Below are 22,312 nucleotides of genomic sequence, written 5' to 3'. Positions count from 1 at the left end.
CATCGCCACCTCAGTGCTTTGCTCAGGAACATCTTCCACCTGGATTGCTCTCCTCCTTACTTCCCCCTCAAACCCTTCCAGTCCTTGAAGAGAAAACTCCCAGCTTCGTCTTCATAAAGTCATTCCCAGGCCCTCCAGTGCACAGGGATGTCCTTGCCCTTCTGATAACTGATCATTTATTTACCACCACCCTTTGCCTTCGGTGCCTAATCACACATAGTCTTGCCTTTTTGCCTCTGTCTCTCTCTTTCCTTCGCTCTTTCGGAGATGATTCAAAACTTTTGCCTGTGAGGCACTTCTCCCCAACTATTAACGAATACATGGAACGTTTCTGGAGGTGGAGATCAATCACACTTCTTTCGTGTTTACCTTGAAGAAATACTCCCCGGGCTGGGCTCCTTGGAGGCGCGGGGACAAGTTTTTGAAGGATGAATGAATGAGTAAATGAATCAAGTCTCGAGGCAGAAGAAATGGGCAAGAGGCCATGGTGATGATACTTGATTGCCTGTCCCACTTTCTAGTTTCTTATTCTTCACCCTCTTCGTGCCCAGAGTGGCGGATTTTCTGGGCCCGTAGCCAGGCTTGTGGGTTGTAATATTTTAGATGTGTCTGAGTGTAAGTGTGTGTGGAGGAGTAAGGCCCCCCTCCTTCCCCACCTCAGATCCAGCCCACGCTTTCACTGCGTCTTGAGGATTCGTTGACCTTCTACTGTGACACCACCCTTTCAGTCTTGGTGGAATGAAGAAATCTGTGATTCCTGGCATTAGGAGGCCGACTCCTCCCAAGGTGGCTGGTTCGTGCCCGTGACATTGTGAGGTCCTCCATTCTGTGCTCCAGTCCATTTCCCCCTCCTTCTCTCTGACTCAGTCTTCTCTTACGTTAGAGGCTTAGACTCAAGGTCCCCTGGGTCGTTCCCCTGGGAGTCTGCCTCCCCAGTGGGTCTGCTCTGTTTCCCCACTCCTGGCAAGGACTTTAATTTTCCAGTCTGCCCTGGGTTGTCATGCCTACACAGGAAAACAACGTGTCCTCTGCCAGATTCACTTAAAAAGACAAACTTGAGGTTTCCCTGGGAGAGCTGCCTGCCACCTGCTGTGATCCACTTTTTCAGGACAGCTGGGGCTCCCGTGAGCCCTAAGGCACCAGGGCTGTGTTTGTTCTGCTAGAGGGTTATTGTAATCACCACAAAAGGAGGATTTACCAGCGCTTCTGTTCCTTCCAGGGGACTAATCATCCTCCTGGCAGTAAGAACCCAAGCAAATCCCTGAGAGCTATTTAAATCAAATGCCTGGAGGGGCGCCTGGGTGGCTCAGTCAGCTAAGCATCCTCCTCTTGGACTCTTGATGTGGGCTCAGGTCATGATCTCACGGCTCGTGGGATCTAGCCCTGCGTCAGGCTCTGTGCTGACAGCGTGGAGCCTGCTTGGGAATCCTCTCTCTCCCTCTCTCTCTGCTCCTCCCCGTCCTCCCAAAATAAATGAATACACATTAAAAAAAAATCATACCCATGGAAAATCAACCTTGGAATGCCCTGGGAGCAGTATGGGGTAGGAGTGTCAGGTGTAAAATGAAGTGGATGTGGAAAATGGTGGGATGGCTTTGGCCAAGCTGGCACGTCGGGTGGGACCTTTGAGGTTCCCTCAGCAAAGGGGGGGGTGAAAGTCTATGGCAAATTCCAGACTCTCCTCACCCCCACCCACAGGCACCCCATCCTACAATTGCCCTACAATAGAGCTTGATCTGGGCACCCAACACATCTCCCGGGTGACACACAGTAGCTCAATATCGCAAAAGGCGACTCCAGTTAGAATAAGCAGAACGGAAAGACGATTGATATTTGGAGGGCTTGCAGTCTTTTGGGAAACCCCAAAATATCCCAAATGAATAAAGTAGGTTACCAGAGGATCCATGTCCATCCCGTAACTACTATGAGCTATGAGTGTATCTGACATAGTATCACATTTTTCTTTGAGAAGTGAATTTGTGTGTGTGTGTGTGTGTGTGTGTGTGTGATCTGGGTCCATTTGTAACTTTCGCATTTGTTCTTTACATTACCATACCAATTGAGGACACTCTGAACTTGGCGTCTGGCCTGAGTAACCATGTGCATTGCTACCCCCAGCATAAATGGAATTTTTCTGTGTCTGGGCAAGGACAGTCACTTTTCCCCTGTCAGTTACCATGTGTTCTGTCATACACTTACTGTGCTAAGTAATTTACAAGCATCATGTCACTGAAACCTCACAGAAATCCTACGAGGTCATTCACATTTTAATCACTTTTTTGTGTTTATTTATTTTTGAGAGAGAGAGAGGGAGAGAGAGAGAGAGACAGAGCATGAGTGGGGGGAGGAGTAGAGAGACAGGGAGACACAGAATCCGAAGCAGGCTCCAGACTCTGAGCTGTCAGCACAGATTCCGATGTGGGGCTCGAACTCATGAGCGGTGAGATCATGACCTGACCTGAAGCTGGACGCTTAACCGACTGAGCCACCCAGGCTCCCCAGTCATTCATATTTTATAGGTGATACCGAGTGGCCCAAGATCACACAGCAAGTAAGTGGCTCAACTTGGATTCAAATTCACACGTGGGGACTCCAAACACAGTGGCCTTGAGCTCTGCACTATACTGCCATTTGACTGCAACGTACAAATATGGACCCTTCTGCAGGACTGAGCTCCAAGGGGGATCTCAGTTCTTTGGGTTTACAAACTGGTCACAATTGGCTAATACTTGGGAGAAAATCTCATACGATTCCTGATCTATAGGGCCCTTTCTTCCACCCACCCCATGCACCTCTAGGAAGGCTGTCTCCGACTCAGCCCAGAGTAATGCAGCCCTTCCCCATTGATGGCCATCTTCTGGCTTCCCAATGCAACCCTCTGTCATCCACCAAAAGGCCACCATCCCATCGGCACATACCGCTCAGCAGAAGCCAGCCACACTGCTGGGGACCCAGGAGATGGGGAGTTCAGGTAGGGAGTGCTCTCTTTCTGGGGACCGTCATGCAGAGCACTGCTTCCATTAATGAGGCATGACCCTCTAGAGAGCAGTGAACCGGCTGGGGGTCCTCCGCTGTCTCATGCCTGCTTTCCTGCCCATGACCTTCTTAGAACAGTCCCGGCACACAGCCTCGTGCTGGCCTTTCTGCTGACGTCCATTGCACCATTTCCCTTCCTTACACTCTGATCCTTTCTCCCTGTTGGCCATTTGCTCCGTTCTTATCCACCCTTCAAGGCTGAAAGATGACCTTGCCACCCCCCTCGGCTGCCAGCGATCTATCTACCCAGTGAGCTCTCTTATTCTCTGTAATTTCTTGGGGGGAGGGGGAGGCATGTACTGCTTTCTACGTTTTGTTATCATGACATAGGTACATGCCTTGTTGTCTCTTCTAACACAGTGGGTCTTTGTGATGGCAAGTGATAGACCATTCACCTTTGTATTTCCCAAGTCGAGCAAGACAGCACTTGTGCTCAATAACCATCAGTTGGATGAATACATGAGTCCACTATGCTGGGCACATGGGAAGATACAAAGGTAGATCTGACACAATCTTTGTTGCGCACAGTAGGTGTCCAATAAATGCTTTTGAGTGAAATAATAAATACATGTATGTATGACTGCAGAGGGCACATCAATTATCTTGAAGATTTTCGTAGAGTATAATTAGGGAGGGCTTCATAAAGAAGGTCAATCTTGAACGAGGCTATAAAAGAGACGTCCTTTTTGGGCTGGGGGGATGGGAAATCGGAAGAGGGCACTTCCTGCATGTAAAGGAAGTCCAAGGCCAAGGAGTGGGGGAGGAGCTAGCAGACCAGATGGTTCAGATTAGGTGGAAGGTGAGAGCTAGAGAAGGCAGAGATACCGGGGGTGGGGGGTGGGGGGGGGTGGAATGAGGTTAGGTCACGGCTGTTTTTAATGACAGATGAAAAGGTCTCTGACTTTATCCTGAAAGGCTGTTGATTCCCACATAGGAGGGTGATATGACAAAAGCCTCGTTTCCTAAGGATGGATCAGTGGGAAAGACTAGAAGGAGGAAGGAAAATCCGTCCAGACGTGTTTGTTGCTAAATATTTGTGTCCCCTCAACATCCCCTTGTTGGAACCCTAACCCCCCAGGGAGATGGTGTGAAGAGGAAGGACCTTAGGAAGGTAAGTAGGTCATGATGGTGGAGCCCTCATGAATGGGATTGGTGACTTACAAAAGAGACCCCAGGGAGCCCCTAGCCCCCTTTCTGCCAGGTGATGATACAAGAGGAGTTGGCCCTCTGCACCTTGGAGGGGGCTCATACCAGACCTCAACCATGCTGTCCCTGGTCTTGGACCCCCAGCCTCCAGAACTGCGAGAAACAAATCTCTGTTGCCTATAAGCCACTCAGTCGATGACAGTTTGTTACAGCAGGCGGACTAAGACAGGAGGCTACTGTGGATTGCAGGTGGGAGGTTAGTGAAGCTGAATCAACTCTGAGATTCCTTCCGGACTGAGGTGGTCCCCCTGTTTAACGAGCAAAGGGCCACGTAGAAGATGTAAGGAGAGGTGGTGATAAATGCTTGATTCCATTTCTTCGCTGGGAGCCTCCCTCCTGCTGCTGGTTGGCTTGAGCACTTGTTGGGAGCAGACAAGGCAGAGCTCTACTGTGACGGTAACCACAGCCTGAGGCTGCCATCCACACTCACACAAGCTCTCAGGTCCCACACGTTCAGCTGCACAGCCACCACGTTAACCCTCATTAACCAGACCTGAGCTGCTCGACTGTTCACCGAAACTTCACAGTTGATCTTGTCATGGTCACAACTGCTCAGATCAGTTCCTAAGACAACGGGAAAGGCTTTATTGGCCTCCTGGGAATCCTGACCGTAAGAACACTGCACTAAAAGAACAGCCATCAGCCGATATCCCCAATGGGGAAGAAAGGACAATTAGTAACTTCGCCATTTGCCCCGTCCAATTCCGTCATGAAGCGGGTGTTCTTGTTCGGTCGAGAACCGTCTACCGCCATCAGAGTTGAACTCCCTTGCTACGAATCGTATCCTTGCTTTGTTGATGAGAAATTCACACACCACTTCTCTTCCTCCTGAGCAGGGAAGGACTTCCGCAAAGAACATCTTAAATAAATGACTAGCCTTGACAATAGACATGCCAGCATCTGGTACCATGGTGTGCTGAGACATCCCGTCAAGTGTGATAAAGCAGAGGGCATCAGGGGACCCTGAAGGGGGCACTGCCTTTGTGCACTCACTTAATCGTCTCCCCAGGTCCCCGGGAGGATCTCAGTCTCCCCTCTGAAAACGGCTCCCGTCTTTACCGCCTTGGATTATTTAAAAACTATGTAATTGACACCTGCGATCGTCGAAAGCCTAGAAAATGAAAACGAACTAAAGAAAGACATGTGTTTTTATCCCTCAGAAAAACAAGACATTGCCGCACCATGATTTTTCACTGATACGATACCGTGACTCTTTGTCAAAGTCAATCACGAAGGATCCTGTGACGTTTGTAGACGGTGGCTCAGCGGTCAGCCATAGGGACGCACCCTTATCGTTGCTGGTAGTTTTGGGGTCTTTTTTAAACCATTTCCCTCTGGTCGTATTCAAGTGGATTCCATTTCAGTGGTGTTATAAATGGTACTTTCGATCTCTGCAGGCAGAACTCCCGTGCATGACTTTGATTGCTTTCCCAGGGAAAATTTCTAGACTCAGAATTCCTACATGAGAGGGAGCATGCAGTGTTTAAAATTTTGGTTTAATGTCTTCCTGGAAATCGTGTGCTGATTGATACTTCTTTCAGTGCTGAATGGAGTGGTAGTGTTCATGTCCCCTCGTGCTGAGTACCCCTGGGTAGGGCCTTTTCTTTTTTTTTTTTTTTTTTTTTAAATTTTTTTTTTTCAACATTTTTTATTTATTTTTGGGACAGAGAGAGACAGAGCATGAACGGGGGAGGGGCAGAGAGAGAGGGAGACACAGAATCGGAAACAGGCTCCAGGCTCCGAGCCATCAGCCCGGAGCCGGACGCGGGGCTCGAACTCACGGACCGCGAGATCGTGACCTGGCTGAAGTCGGACGCTTAACCGACTGCGCCACCCAGGCGCCCCTAGGGCCTTTTCTTTTGGCGGGGGAGAGTGAGTGGTTTTTGCCAAATCGAAAGGTTACATTTCATTGATTACTAGAGAGATTAATCATTAAAAAATTTTTTTAATGTTTATTTATTTTTGAGACAGAGAGAGACAGAGCATGAATGGGGGAGGGGCAGAGAGAGAGGGAGACACAGAACCCAAAGCAGGCTCCAGGCTCTGAGCTGTCAGCCCAGAGCGCGACGCGAGGCTTGAACTCACCAACCAGGCGATCATGACCTGAGCCGAAGTTGGACGCTCAACTGACTGAGCCACCCAGGCGCCCCAAGATTAATCATTTTTTAAATCAATTTAAATTCCCTTATGTCCGACAGGGGAAGTGCGTTTGATGTATGTTTGATAGTTTCTTGGGCTCATTTCTTCCCCTTTGGGATGATTAACTTATTCTTGCCCTCTTATTCAGTTTTTAAGAATTCCACCCATAAAGGATATCAATCCCCCATCCAGCCCCCTTAACATCTTTCCCATTTTAAAAAAGTATTTGTCTTCTCGCTTCATTTTTTCTTGACTTGCGCCTATCCTAAATTCTCATGTGGTCACACTTCATCTGTATTTTGCTCTGTTTCGTCTGTCTGGCAAATTATTAACTTGCAATTCAGCAAGCAACTGCTGAGCAGGGCCTCTGGCCCTAGTGCTGGGGTGTGCTCAAAAAGAGGCTTTCCGTTCCCAGGGGCACGAACAGCGTTTTTCCTGTTCTTTTCCGGTTTCCCTCTTGGCAATTTTAATCTTCCATATACATGGAATTTATTGTTACGTCATGAGATAAGAATTTCATTTCTTTTAAAGTGGTTAACTATGCAGTCCAGGCAAGCTTTTCTCACTTTGATGCAAATCCATCTTAATCCTATCCCGAATAACTGCCTGTGGAGGAAGCCGCCTCGTGTAGTGCATAGGCTGTTTAGATTAAGGATAGGGAGGGAGGGTTGCCCGGCCAGGATGAACTCACATCCAGAAATGACTCCGTAGTTCCGAGTGTTTTGACAGTAGAGGAGTTAACTGGGGGGAAACCAAGGCCTTGACTGGGAATCTATCCTATAAAATATTAAGCAGCAGTTGCATAGGAAAGAAAAAGGACAGCTAAGCCAGATGGGGTGAAGCCAGCCTCCCGGGGGGCTGCTGGCACTGGGATCTGTGGCCCGAGGGCATCTCTTTGGACTTGGACCCCAGCCGGGCGCTTCTGAAAGTCCCTGCTGCGGTCCCCGGGTCCCCGTGCTGTGCACCTAAGTACAGCGTGTTTCTTCCCAACAAATATCCGTGTCTCAGTGCCTTCCCTGTCGCCCCCGATTCACCACCTGCGCGATTCCACACTGTTTATTCTGTCTTTCTGGTACCGCTCACACTGTCTGAATCATGGCATTTTTATTTTGCCTTTAAACATCTTAAGATATAATAGTGCAAACGCCCATGTGTATTTTCACACACGTGTGTATGTGCACATTAAGTTTCACACATTTATGGTTCCAGAGGCTTTTTGCTACTGTTGTGTGAGATGAACAAATTTAGATTTTGGCTTAGAATTACATTATTATACTTATAGGTTAATTTGGGGGGTAATTGAAAATCTTCCCATTCAGGGACACGGTCTATATGTCCCATTTATTTAAATCCTTTATTACATGCCTTACTAAATATTTGTTGTCCTTCTTAGATCTTGTGCATTTTTGTATAATAACATTTATTTACAATGATTTCTTTTTTTTCTTTTACAGCGGATGTAAGTGCCTGGTTTGGTAAATACTATCAAGTAGCTGAAAATAATTTAGGGAGTATTATAACTTACCCCCCAAAAACGTGGAAGTAATTCCTTGGGACTTTACGATGCTTAAAGTTTTGTTTTGCTTCTTTCAGATTTTTAAAAAACTTTTTAAGCTTATTTATGTATTTGGAGAGAGAGCCAGAGAGAGCGAGTGGGGGAGGAGCAAAGAGAGAGGGAGAGAATTCCAAACAGACTCTGCACTCTCAGCACAGAGCCAAAGACGGAGCTCGAACTCACAAACCATGATATCGTGACCTGAGCCGGAACCACGAGTCAAACGCTCAACCGACTGAGCCACCCCGGTGCCCCTTTAGATTTTATTTATTTATTTTTAATGTTTATTTATTTTTGAAAGAGGGAGAGACAGATCAGGGGGAGGGGCCCAGAGAGAGGGAGACACAGATCCGAAGCAGGCTCCAGGCTCTGAGCTGTCAGCACAGAGCCCGATGTGGGGCTCGAACTCACGAACCACGAGATCATGACCTGAGCCGAAGTCAGATGCTCAACCGACTGAGCCACCCAGGCGCCCCAAGATTTTATTTTTAAGTAATCTCCACACCCAACATGGGGCTCGAATGCATGACTCCTGAGATCAAAAGTCACCCATTCTACCGACTGAGCCAGCCAGGCACCCCTAAAGTTAATTTTAAAGTTCTTCACCTTAAGAACAAAGCAATGATGATAACCAGCAAACACACAGTTAACAAACAAACCTAGGTGTCTGCTTCCAGGGCTGTGTAAGGACCATTCTGCCGCATGGACTCCCGTCCCTCACTAGCTGCTTGACCTCCAGATGAGATCCCACCTGCCTGGACCAGGCGGAAAGTGAATCCCACCTTCCTAAAAGAGCAGGTCTTTACCCGCCCCATGTTATATACCTACTCTTTTCCTGGACGCTTTACCCAAAGGATAAGCCGGCTTCTCACTTGATCAACTGTAGATTTGGGTTTCCTTAGACCAACAGTTCATACGAAGGATGGGGATACTACTCATGGCCAGTCCATCTCGACGTCTGGAGTACATCTTTTTGTTCTGTGAGGAAATCCGTGAAGAAAACTAATAGACTACATGGGGATTTATGGACAGTTAATCAGTTAAGGATCAGGCTTTGGCGTTTCACATGTATTCTTGGTGCGGATGGAAATACAAAAACCATAACGCACTATTTCCATCGGACCTCATAAAAACCTCCAGCTGAACGAGTTGGTTTAAATGTTGTCTTGTTTGTTACTGCTCTGGGTCCACAACTGGATAACTTGTCTACCTGCATTTTCACTCATACAGAGAGGAGAGGAGTGATCCTTCTCTCTATAACGGAATGCATTTTTTTATATTGCTTACTTTATTAGATTATTAAATTAGGAATTGCCTGATGGGAAAATTGGTCTTTCGTAGGTAATTATTGCCAGAAAGAATGACTTGGACCCAGAGCTGGCGAATGATGGCCTGGGGGGCCAAATCTGAAGTGTGCCTCTTTCAGAAATGAAGTTTTATTGGAATAAGCTACATTATCATTTACATATCGTGTAGCACTCTTTCATGCTGGAATGATAAGCTTGAAAAATTGCGAGAGACACCGTACATAAGCCTGCAAAACCGAAATATTACCTCTTTGGCCCTTCAAAAAAAAAAAAAAAAAACCGTTTGCTAACCCCTGACATAAGTCACCTTCTCAAGTCATAATTTTTCGTAGGTAGTCCCTAATTCTTACCCGGTTTACCTAAAACCTCATGCAAGTTAGTTTATTCATTTTGCAAATTGCTTGATTCCCGAAAAGGAAGCAGGACAGGGTGATGTTCAAACCAGAAAGTCTGTGTTGAGAGTTTTACTTTTGCTGGGGTGGGGACATGGCCAAACGTGTTTCAAAAACCCTGCAGGCTAAAATGGTTTTGTCCCTGCTATGTGGGACACAGGCATGACACTGGCTGCCCGCCCGTACCCATGTGAAGCAGGTGGAAACCAACGGTGTCCACGGGGACAGTCTGTGGGCACATCTTGGACTCAGGTCTGTTGTAAACATGAGGCTGTAGGTAAAATATACAAGCCATCGACTCATCTCGGTATTCGAAACCACACCTGGGCCAACCGAATCAGCAGAGAGCGGGGAGCTGACGGCACCTGACTTAGGGCGACCGACCCTGGCTCTGATGCCCTCCGTCTACAGAAGGTTGTTCTGTGGATCAGCCCCGTGAAGCTCATCATTTAAGATAACCTCATTCATTACATGGCAATAGCCCCTTCGAGGAAACCGCGGGGAGAAAGGAGCTCAATCTTGACACCAAGAAGCATACCTCTCTTGGCTGAAGGACATAACTCCTTCTTAGGGACATCATGAATTGTGTACCCCGGAAGATTCTGCCTCTCTGGCTGGCTGCTGGAGTGGCCAGATCAAACCAGCAGGTGAGTAAACAAAGGAGCTGTATGGTTTTGCTTCATTTCTGCCTCTTGTCCCTTGCTCATGTCTTACTGCCTCTGACCTTCGAGTCCTTTTCTGCTTTCGCAAAACTCCTCCGATTCCTTCTGAGACAAGGGGAAAAACAGGTGAACCACAAAACTGAAGGGGACAGCGATGACACAAGCCTGCTCGATTTCCACGTGTTAGACGCGAGAGAACCTTCCACACCTCGTTCCAGGGCTTTGGAACGTGTAAGGAGTTCCTTTGCAACAAGGTGATCGAAAAGCAATGAGAGCTAAACCATCTCTAACTTCTTTTCTTTTAAACGCTTTTTTTTAAACGTTTATTTATTTTTGAGAGACAGAGGGAGGCAGAGCATGAGCAGGGGAGGGGCAGAGAGAGAGAGAGAGAGAGAGAGGAAGACACAGAATCTGAAGCAGGCTCCAGGCTCCGAGCTGTCAGCACAGAGCCCGATGCGGGGCTTGAACTCACAGACCGCGAGATCGTGACCTGAGCCGAAGTCGGACGCTTAACCGACTGAGCCACCCGGGAGCCCCATAACCTCTTTTATTTTAAAAAGGGAGATTGGGGCACCTGAGTGGCTCAGTCGGTTAAGCGTCCGACTTCGGCTCAGGTCACGATCTCGCGGTCCGTGAGTTGGAGCCCCGCATCGGGCTCTGTGCTGACTGCTCAGAGCCTGGAGCCTGTTTCAGATTCTGTGTCTCCCTCTCTCTCTGACCCTCCCTCGTTCATGCTCTGTCTCTCTCTGTCTCAAAAATAAAATAAACGTTAAAAAAATTAAAAAAAAAATAAAAAGGGAGATTAAAAAAATTCATATCATAGAAGTAATATTGCAAAACATTCAACAATTACACAAGAACAAGTAAAACATAATAATAATTTTTAAAAAAAATTTTTTTTTTCAACGTTTATTTATTTGTGGGACAGAGAGAGACAGAGCATGAACAGGGGAGGGTCAGAGAGAGAGGGAGACACAGAATCGGAAACAGGCTCCAGGCTCCGAGCCGTCAGCCCAGAGCCCGATGCGGGGCTCGAACTCACGGACCGCGAGATCGTGACCTGGCTGAAGTCGGACGCCTGACCGACTGCGCCACCCAGGCACCCCAATAATAATTTTTAAAAAACTAGGTAGAAGCCCACTCCTCAGAGAATTATCTTGCTTCTTACAACATGTCAGTCATCTGTTATCCATATCTGCCTGCCTCTTTCAGGACACTTTCTTTTCTAATTCTGGACCATATCTGTCTATAGAAGGAAAAAAAAAAACAAACCCAACCCAGCAACTCATCTTTCTAGAAACTTCTTGTTCTGCCCACTTTGCCAGAAGCTACTGTCTGATGATTTTAGGTGTTGCCGTTTTATAATTGAAGAGACAGGGGCCAGTCTCTTTCTCGGGAGTTTTGGGGCCCTGTGAGCCACACGGCACAAGTGTGGCCCCATCATGTGGCTCAAGCTAGAAGGTCCGCACGTTGTTTTCCAAGGGCTCAAGACTGTGGGGCTGTTTCCTTGTAACCCCACCCAGTAAACAACTGTATGGAGAACAAGCAGATAAGCACGAACAGTTTATACCTCGAAGCATCCCGCTTTCAAAGGACGCTTAGCCGGTGGCTACAATGTTGACGTCTTGCTCAAGGTCTTAGCAAACGCTGGCCTCCCGTCACTCAGGCACATCCACCTGCCTGGCTTGCAAAGAGAGGCCTCCGCCCGCTTCTGCAGTGATCTTTAGGCATTTTTATTCAGCTATGCTTTCGGGTGTTTTGTCAGACTCCCCTTGCAGACTCTAATCCTCTCACAGGCGACGGGAGGAATACATTGCCAGAAACGAACGCAGCAAAGCAGCAGAACCCTAGTGCAAAGACAGCAAATCCAACCAGAGCAAACAATGCTTTCCTCCCTTTTCTCTCTCTCTTCTTTTTCTCTTTCATCTCTCAAAACTTCCCTACTCAGCTCTAGAACGTGCCCGTCTACGTCATCTGGGCTTGCTCAGGCTGGGTCAGAGGTGCCCAGAAAACTTACCACCCAAGTTTTTTAGAGGCTCAGAGAGCCTTCGGCGTCAGTATCCGGGATGAAACCACTTTAAACATCTGCTGAGAGACTGTGTTTAAACGTTGGTAAGAATATTCTTTACAAAAAAAAAAAAAGAAAGAAAGAAAAGAAAAGAAATTCTATTCAAGCAAAGGATACAACTTGTTTTGGAAAATGGCTCTGAAAACAGGGAACGTGAGGCAATCTGTGATCTCAAGTCACGCCTGGGAACTTGATAAGGCAAAGAAGCTTCTGGAAGCCTCTGTGCAAAGTATTGTGGCATGCAACTCAGTATAAAGATGTTCTCGCTGAAAACACTTCACAGGGACGAAAGAACAAAAGCACAGTCTGAATAATATGAAATATGCCATCTACTAATGAGACAGATGCCAGTTCTGATCCTGGGCTTTTAAAAAAACTTAGTGTAAAAACTACATCTGTCTCTCTCCCTCTTCATTCCTCCTCTGCTGTCTTTTCAAAGAGACAAAAGATAGGCAAGGAGAGAAGAGGTAAAGTCTGCTCACTTTCTTTGTAACTACTTTTTATTTATTCATTTTTATTATTAAAATTTTTTGGTAATGTTTATTTATTTTTTTGAGAGACAGAGCGCAAGCAGGCAAGGGGCAGACAGAGAGGGAGACACAGAATCCAAAACAGGCTCCAGGCTCCGAGCTGTCAGCACAGAGCCCGACGTGGGGCTCGAACCCAGGAACCGTGAGATCACGACCCGAGCTGAAGTCGATTGCTGAAATCGCTGAGCCCCCCAGGTGCCCCCGCAATTACTTTTTAAAAAGCAGCCATTACAAGAAAGAATCTCTAAAAGTTTGTAGCCAGCAGCTCTGAAATATCAGCTGCAAATATTTTTGAAGTCAGGCTGATTTAAGCCTCAAATCCCAACGAGATTTTGCCTAAACTAAGAATGAGGATAAGGTGATGTTAGGGATTTGTAAAACGGAGATAACCAAATAAATACTCGATGTTATCGGAAGCTTACTTTAAGTGCAAAATGTATACTTAATCATGACCCTCAAAAACTTGCTTTGAAGGGTCACATAGCCCACCGGTTTATGTTGTCTGAGCTCAGCAGACCAGTGTTAATAAAGAATTCAATTTTGTGAGTAAATAAACATGGAGGAGAATTCGGGACTGCAAACTTCCAGAGGGAGACCAGAAAAATCTTCATCTAAACCCAAGCTGTACAGCCAAGGCATCGTGTCCCATGAGGACCCTGCGCCCCAATCTGTCATCCAAGGATTTATCAAGTGTATCATGCGTGTCCCAGGGGAATGCTACCAGAGGGTCTTGGGAATACGGTGGCGAATCAAGTAGACACAGTCTGTACTCATGGGGTTTGGGATCTATTGACAGAGACAGGCGAGAATGAGTTAACAAACGGGAATAATTGCTAGTGGTGACAGAGTCTAAGAAGATAACCATGAGACATAAGGGATAGATGACAACAGAAAGCAGTGCTTATTTAGTTTGGATGATCAAGGAAGGTGTGCCACTGTGAAGGGATGACGTTTATGCAGAGATCTTACGGGTGAGAAGGGCCGGACAGGGACATGCGGTGAGGAGGAGGAAAGCAGAAGGAAGCATGTGTGTGTGCCCGCATGTGCAAAGGCCCTGGGGTAGGAAAGAGTTAAGCTAAACCGAGCACAAACACAGATGAGAAGTTAAAATGACTGGTGGTGGCCAGAACACAGAGGCTGAGGGCAAGGGGCAGAGAGACCTGAGATAAGGGTTGAAAAGAATCAGTCGGGACGTCGGAGAAGTAAGAAGGCTTCTGCAACAGCCTGGCTGAGAAAAGACAGTGACTGGTACTCCAGGGATAGTGGGCGTGGAGAGAAGTGGACAGATCCAAGATGCAAGTCTGAAGGGGGGGGATTAGGATCTGCTAATGCATTAGACAAGGGGGATGAGGAAGTGAGAGAAGGTAGATATACCCCTCAAAGGGGAGCAGCTCAACCTTTGCTGAGATGGGAATGAATGGTGGACGCACAGTGGAAAGCTGCACTCCGAGCTCAGTGAGTGCGAGGTGCCCGCGAAACACTGCAATGGCGAGGCCAAGCAGGCACTGGGGTTGACAAGTCTGGAGTTGAGAGGAGAATCTGGGGCTGGCGATGGATGGGGATTCTGAGATCGTGCACACGTGGACGGCACATAGAACAGAGGAGGCGAGTGTCCCTGGAGAAAGGTGTGCATACACAGTGGGGAGACAGAAGGTCCAGGAGAGAACCGGGAAGCCTTACCCTTCACCCCGAACCCCGGAGCCCGACAGTGCGACGGGCCATCAGGAGGAGGACACAGGAGAGTGTGGTGTCATGGAAAACCAGGGAGGCAGGGCACGTCCGGGAGCGAGCTTAGCCTCACAGGAGCGCTTCGCTCGCTCCCTGAGAACTGGATGTGTCATCGTGCATGTCAAGGTGACCTTGGCTGGAACAGGTTTGGTGGAACCAAGGAAGCAGCCCCAGGGTGGTTGTGAGTTGAGGCACACACACGGCGGGTTGCGGTGGGGAGAGCAGGTGTATACAGCTATCACTATTACTGTTTTAAACTGTGCTAAATGCGCGTGACAATACGATTGACCATCGTAACCACTCTGAAGCGCACAGTTCTGCGACATCACGCACACTTGCCGTGTTGTGCGACCGTCACCCCCATCCACCCCCAGAGCTCTTTACATTTTCCCAAACTGGAATTTTGTACCAAGCAAATAACCTTCCATTCCTTCCTCTGCCCCGGACCCAGGCAACCATTTTTCTACTTTCTGTCCCTATGAATTTTAGAAGGGGGTGGGGGGGATCCCACGGTATCGGTCCTCGGGTGAGTTCTGGCTAAGTTCTGGCTAAGTGCACTCGGCATCACGTCCTCGAGGCTCACCCGTGTGGAAGCACCTGTCAAATGCCTTCCGACACACCGAACGTATGGACCACACTTTGTGGTTTTCTACGGATGAACACTTGGGTTCCGTCCACTCTTGGCTGCTGCGAATCGCGTTCCGTGCACATGGTGCGGACAGACGCCTCTTGAGTGGGTCAACGGGGCTGGGAGTTGGGGACCGGGGGAGGGGTCATGCAGGCAAGAGACGGCTTGCTTTTGCTGTGGTCGTTGTTGTTGTTCCCCAAGCTGAGAGAAACCAGAGTGTGTCTGCATGCTACCGGGGTGATTCTGGGGGGAAGCAGAGGCAATGCTGTGCAGAAAGGACGTTGCAAGAGCAGGTGGGAGAAGGAGGACGTGGCTGGACCTTCCTCTGTTGGAGAGAAAGAAGGCACGAGGCTTGACCTCAGATGCAACCCCTTTAGCCGCGTTGACAGGGGAGAGCTAAGGCAGCCTCCTTCAAACGGCTTCAGTGTTCTCCCTGAAGTCCGAAGCAAATTTGTCAGCTGAGAGCCGAAAAGAAGGGACGGTGTGGGAAGTTGAGGGGAGGGAGAGGAGCTAGGAAATGATCCCCTTAAAGGAACATTTCTCCATGCCCTGCTCCCTCCCCTGCACGGTGGCTGCGATGTCACTGGTCTCAGGTGGGTCCTGAGAGTCTCCAGCTTTAACTGGAGTTTAGCTTGAAAACGACATTGTTTTCCACTACGGTTTACTTTGCGGTGAGTATAACTAACCCTGCAGTTAGTTATAGTTTAAACTCCCCAGATGATTCTAATGTGCCACCCGGGGAGGGGAGAATGGCAGTCTCAGACTGGCAAAGCCAGCTTGTTAGAGAAAGATAATAGGATCGCTGGGGCCGTCGGACCCCGGTTTGCGATGCGTGCTCATAAATTTCAAGTGGAAATGAGCCTGTACAGATTACGATGTGTGTGTATGTTTCCTACCTCCACATATTAAAGCCCTGCAAACCTCTGTCTTGAGCCTTTTTCCCTTTGATTTTTTTTTTTCAACGTTTTTTATTTATTTCTGGGACAGAGAGAGACAGAGCATGAATGGGGGAGGGGCAGAGAGAGAGGGAGACACAGAATTTTTCCCTTTGAAAAGTACTCCTTAAAGAGCCCGTCTATTCCTCATTGTCGACTCCTACCAATGACAGTAAGAGCTAAAGCCAACATGTGCCAAACGCTGTTCTAAGCATCTTAACGTCTACTAATCCCTCCGGTCCTCGCAACATCAACATCTCTGTTTTACGAAGAAGTGAATGAGGCGCAAAGGTAAAATCGGGCGGCCGGTATTCACACAAGTGACTGAGCGACCATGGTGGGAAATGAGACCAGGAAAATCTAGGCTTGGAATTGGTGCCTGGACAGCACCACTGGGTGCAAATCCTAAACGAGGCACCTCCAGCCGCACCCTTCCCAGGGCATGAAACAGAGAAAAACAGAATCAACGAGAGTGCTGTTGTGGGGAGACATGTCACGGGGTCGGAAGAAATACTTGGAGAAACGCTCTGGCGACGAGGAGATCCCACAGGGCTCATGGGAGTGGCCGTCAATGGAGGGCGGACTGGGGTGCTGCTGGAGCAGGTGGGTGACCAGTAGGGTGAGTTGGCACATAAGTGTGTCTGAGACGGACTTTGCAACCTTACTCTGCATGCTCCCACCCAATATGACGCCCCCTGCCACTCATGCCACTGGTGTTAGTGGATTATTTCAGGGGAACGTGACCAGGGGCTGTGGTCCATGCCAAGACTCAAGGAGCGGGGCGCAGGCCACAGGGAAAGGCAGTTTTGTTTGGGTTTTATCCCTGGGGCGCAGGCTACGTTTTCAATGGCCTCATGGCTACTTGCACAGGTAGGCTCGTTAAATGCAGAATTACCTCCCCAAACCTCCATGCCACTTTCTCTTTCTGGCTTCTAGGTTCCTGTTAGCGGGAGCAGATTCCCAGCCCCAAAGACCGGGCAAATCTCCGCACTCCCTTTGAGCACAATGCCTTCACCAGAAGGTATTGAATTTGGGCTGGTCTTGGCTGTAGCGGGAGTAGGGAATGGGAGATTTTTATCAACAGTATGAAGGTTTAGAATGAGCATCCGACCAAGATCCTGTGAGACATCCTTGCAGAGCCAATCCCTTGGCTGGGAATAATCCCAGTGGTGCCTTTCCTAAGCCATTTATCCAACAAGCATGGACAAGTACGGGTAGCCACCATTTTGATGGGCTTAGCGGTAAGATATAGACTCCCACCGGCTCCCTCGAACAGATTTTCAAACATTCAGCAATTTTGCAAGCTGGCTGTTAGTTAACCCATGGGCAGTTCCAAATTAGTCATAATGGGAAGGTCTACACCATGGAAATCAGCAAACGTAAATCAGGGTTCCCTCTCCAAGTTGCCCCCCACCCCAGGCTGGTTTCCCAGCACGTTACCGAACGCCTGATTGTGATAAGGCGCTGTTAACATCCATTTGGAACCTAATCCTTATTCCGTCCCCCTGAATGAGCTCCCAGGAGGTTGACTGTATTGTCAAGGTCATTTGGCTGGTGAGTAGCAGGACCAGAATTGGAACCTAGCATCTTAAACTGAAGATGGAGTGGAGTTAGACCCTGAGGTACTCCACGAGGCATCCTGGCAGGCATCTGCCGCCGATGCCTGGGCTGGCAGGGCAGGTACCTCCAGAATTTTCTGTCAGAGATCCTTACGGTGAAGGTTGGGGCTTCACTTCTGAGGCAACGTGATGCTTGAGGAAAACGCTCTGGTGTTGAGCTTATAAAAAGATTCCTAATTATCAGCGTGCAACCCTGGAGGGAATGATGGGGACTTACAAGCATTTTCATGCTAATGTCTAGGATGATGTCATAACATTTAACGATCTGTCTTTGGAGAGAATCCCCGGCACTCCCCTGAGCTCTCTCAGTTGGAGAGATTAAAGATTAACAGACAGCTCTGGATAAGGGGAGTTTCAAAGCACACGGCCAGAGCAGAAGTCTCTGCACCATGAAGAAGTTGAAGGGAAAAATGGTCTTCCTTGAGGATCGGGAGGTCTGGACTAAGGGAAATGCAATGCGTGTTGCAGGTGTCCCATCACCTGGGACCCCTTTGCCGAGCTGGTGCATCGATCCCCGCCCCGCCCCCCCCCCCCCCCCCCCCCACCCAGCTCCCGGGATGATTTTCCTGGTGAGGATCCAGGCCCCCGTGTTAGGAAGTGCCAAGGTGGGGGCAGCCTTCAGCCAATGTCTGACTGACAGGGGGGTGCGCGAGGCCAGTCCTTTGGTCTCAAGGTGTGATCAACACTCTGCACTTTGTGCTCCAGGGTTCTCCATGGGGCAGAAGCCCATCTCCAGCTGGGCCCACATCATTGCCTGGCTTCCTTCCCCCGCTCCGCCCTCCTTCCTTCACTTCCGTTTCCTGAGAAAAGCCTCTCAATACGGCTCTTGCCCAAGAACTCCGCCGCCCCAGCCCCAGCTTCTAAGGGACGCAACCTTAGGTGGGAAATTCTTCTATTGTGGCATCCAAGAAACACACAAAGTCATGGTGGCTATTTGGGGCGTCTTCTAAGGGTTTTCCTGGCAATACCGCTCTCGCTTCCTCTTGACGCACCTGTAGAAGGATTTAGGGGAATTCTGGATCTTTCTACTGAGACTTCCCAGTCCCTGGCAGGGACGTCAGCCCCTGCTGTGGTCTCTAAAGGAGGTCCACAGAGCTCCGTGTGGCATCTTTGCAGCTCCCTGAACTACCCAAGGGACTGGCCCTCCTTGGCCTCTACATCGCCCATTCAAAAGCACAGGGAGAGGCAAGGATGTGGGTGCACACTGTTCGTTTCGGGGGACGGCCTCTGGAATTGAGCCAAGGAAAGAAAACAAGCCTTGTATTTAAGGATGTGTGACCGAGGCTGCTGCTCTGTGCTGTAGGACACGTGTTCCATGCAGGGGGCTCCCGAGAGATGTGTGGGTGCCTCCTGGCACCACCCACTGGGGGGGAGGGCTCATGTGCCGGCTCCCACCCTCGCTGGCTGACAGTTAACCCCGGGCATGTTAACTCTTTTGTGTTTCCGGGCTTCTGCCGCATCAGCTGAGGCCTTAAGTAAAGCCCGAAGATGTGCATATGATGGATGCTGTCCTTGTAAGGGAGTCCAAGGTCAAGTGGAACCATCCCCTGAACTGAGGCTGAAAAGCCGAGAGCAGCCAAGGTAGCAGAGAGGTCTGCCCCGGGCACCCACCCCCTCATTTCAAAGCTTCTTTAAAAATTCCAAAAACGAGGACATCATTAGACCTGGTGACTCACTTGCCCTTGCCTCACTACTGTGTTATCTCAGACACCGGCAGAAGCCCACATTTTTGCGTCTGATGCCTGAAACGGGGTAATTTGTCGATATGCATGTACTGGACACGGGGGCAATAACACAAACCAACATATGAAACTTTCCACCAGGGCGTGAGGCACGGGTCAGATCGCTTCAACAAGATGAATGGCGGACAGGACAGCAAGCTGTGCTGGACATGGCTGGACATGGACAGAGCTGGCCGTGAAGAAGTTGGGGTCACGTTAGCCACCAGCATGAAGTCCAAACGGGCTGCACCCACCCAGGCGCCAGCCGGGGGGGTGGGGGAGGGGGAGGGGAGACAGGTGCATCGGAGTTGGAAGCCAGCAGATTTTCACATCCTGTCACCTACTGTCCTTCCTTGTTCAGGCTCTGCTTCTGAGAGCTCCGGCTACTTCTCTCGCTGGCCTGAGGGAGAAACCGTGCTGAAGAGTCCCGCAGTTGTCTGCTTTGCCTGACAGTTATATTTCCCGTCGCACGTAGAGAAGCTGGCTCTCGGGCGAATACGCCCAGGTCTCTTGTGAGTTTGGTTACCGTTAGGTGAGCTTGTTGGGGATCAGCTCTGGGGCATTCATGGCACAGAGCTTCTGGATGTGGAAAATGGATTCTTGACTCCAGACAGGAGTGAATTCACCAGCATCCGGGAGAGCCCTGGGAGTCTGCTGGTGGCATCCTCATAGGGACCTGCCTCCAAATTTCTGTACTTATTTGGGGAAGGGCAGGAGAAGAGCAGGCTGAGGGAGCAGGCACATTGCCTCCATGGAAGATGCGAGAGAATTTACATAAGACAGCTTACAGGATCTGTTACCCAGACATGTGGTCTTGGTTAAAATGAGGAATTTTTTTTTAAATGTGTATTTATTTATTTTGAGAGAGAGAGAGAAATTGCAAGCCGGGAGGGGCAGAGAGAGAGGGAGAGAGAGAACCCCAAGCAGGCCCCGCACTGTCAGCACAGAACCCAGCACGGGGCTCGATCCCACAAACCGTGAGATCGTGACCTGAGCCGAAATCACGAGTCAGACGCTCAACAGCCACCCAGGCACCCTGAAAATGAAGAATTTAATAAGCAATAGCTCACTTAAAAGTTAGATGTTTCTACATTAACAGGGACCTCACGGAAGAAATACTAGAAACATGTTTGGCCCATTCAAGGTGATTGATAAATACTTGTTGAATAAACAAAATATAATTGGCCAATGAATGTATGAACAAAAAATACCCAGCCTCAGTGATCAGAGAAATATCTCTGAAAACATCAGTGAGATTGACTTTTCCAGGTACTCTTAGATTAAAAAAGGTAAGAGAACACATAGAGCATGAATAAAATAGCACATATTTCTTGGGAAAGGAAAGGAAACAGGTACTTTTATAATTACTACAAAACTCCTGGAAATAAACCCAGTAATATGCCTTAAAAATCTAAAAAAGATATATAGACCCTTTTGCCCAGCCATTTCCTTAATAGGAACAGAGACTAAGAGAATAGTCAAGCCAACTCACTGCAAAATTGTTGGTAATAGCAAAAACTTGGAAACAACCTTAATGTCCAAGAAGAACAGATCAGTTGAATAAGATAGAGAACTCTAAGCAAAGAAATGCCATGTGGCCTTTACGACTCATAATATAGATCATTAACAAACTTCTATATGTTAAGTGAAACAAAAAAGCAGATTGGAAACAATATAATAAACTATGATTCTCTCTTTTAATTATATGAATAATTTGCATGTAGAGAACAGTCCCGAAGGATATATAATAAAAGGTTACCTTTGACTGATAGGATTATTAGCATTTTTTTTTCTTTTTTGACTAAGGCATGGTTTCTTTTCTTATTTTTAGTTTAGACAGAGAGAGCATGAGCAGAAGTAGGGAGAGAGAGAATCCCAAGCAGGCTCCACACCGAGTGGGGCTCGATCCCATGACCCTGGGATCATGACCTGAGCTGAAATCAAGAGTCAGATGCTCAACCGACTGGACCACCCCGGTGCCTCTCCCCCCCCCCCCCGACTAAGTCAATCTACTTATATTGTTTCAACAGCAAACAGTTATTTATATTTAAACCATTAAGGGAACTTAAATTTTGCCAGTTTCTAAAGGGACTTGATTGGAAGTTTGAGGCGTGGACGCACAGCTACAAAGTTCAACAGGTAAGACTGGGAAAGAATTGGTCCAAGGCCTGAGGAATGAGCTGTTGCAGGCGGGTAGCGTGTGGTTATTGTCAAGGGGTGCTGCGTTTATCTGTGAGCGTCCTGGGAGCACAGGCAAGTACCGGAACAGCAAGACTGTTTTTATTTGCCTGAGAAGGAAGGCAAACTGATCTGAGGGCCATGTTCCCCCAAGCATGAAAATGACACAGGATATATAGGTCCTGAGGCCACTAGATAGATCACACAGGTAGTTATTCCTTATCACACAGATTGTCACAATCTTGCTCAAGGAGAGGCGTTTTCAATAGAACTTTCTGTAAAAACAGAGGGTGTGACACTAAATTGTCCTCTGAAATCACCGAGCGTTCAAATCGGACAGAAGCAATCTCAGGGATCAATCATTTCCAGATGAAGAAACCAAGGGTCAGAGCGGTGAGGGTATTCGCTCGGTGAGTCAGAGAAATGGGACTAGAATTCGTGTCTCTTGATTCCTGGCGTCGTGGTCTTTTTAACCACACCCCAAAGTTTCCATCCCTCATGCCTCTGGCTTATCTGTGCATTCAGGACTGGACTGGCTGTCCAGATCAGGGTCTGGAAGTCAGGAGTCTCATCTGTCCCCCGTATCACCTGCATAGCCCTTTGCACGC

At 48.4% G+C, this 22,312-nt stretch overlaps 1 protein-coding gene across 4 annotated transcripts in view; it reads right to left on the bottom strand.

Moving 5' to 3' along the window:
• The window catches only part of SHISA6 (shisa family member 6), a 284,097-nt gene that overhangs the window by 26,969 nt on the left and 234,816 nt on the right, over positions 1-22,312 (bottom strand). The window lies entirely within an intron of this gene.

Source organism: Neofelis nebulosa, chromosome 16, assembly GCF_028018385.1.
Source record: "Neofelis nebulosa isolate mNeoNeb1 chromosome 16, mNeoNeb1.pri, whole genome shotgun sequence".
NCBI lineage: Eukaryota > Metazoa > Chordata > Mammalia > Carnivora > Felidae > Neofelis > Neofelis nebulosa.
The sequence above is the reverse complement of the archived record's forward strand: the minus strand, read 5'-3'. Positions and strand labels throughout refer to the sequence as shown.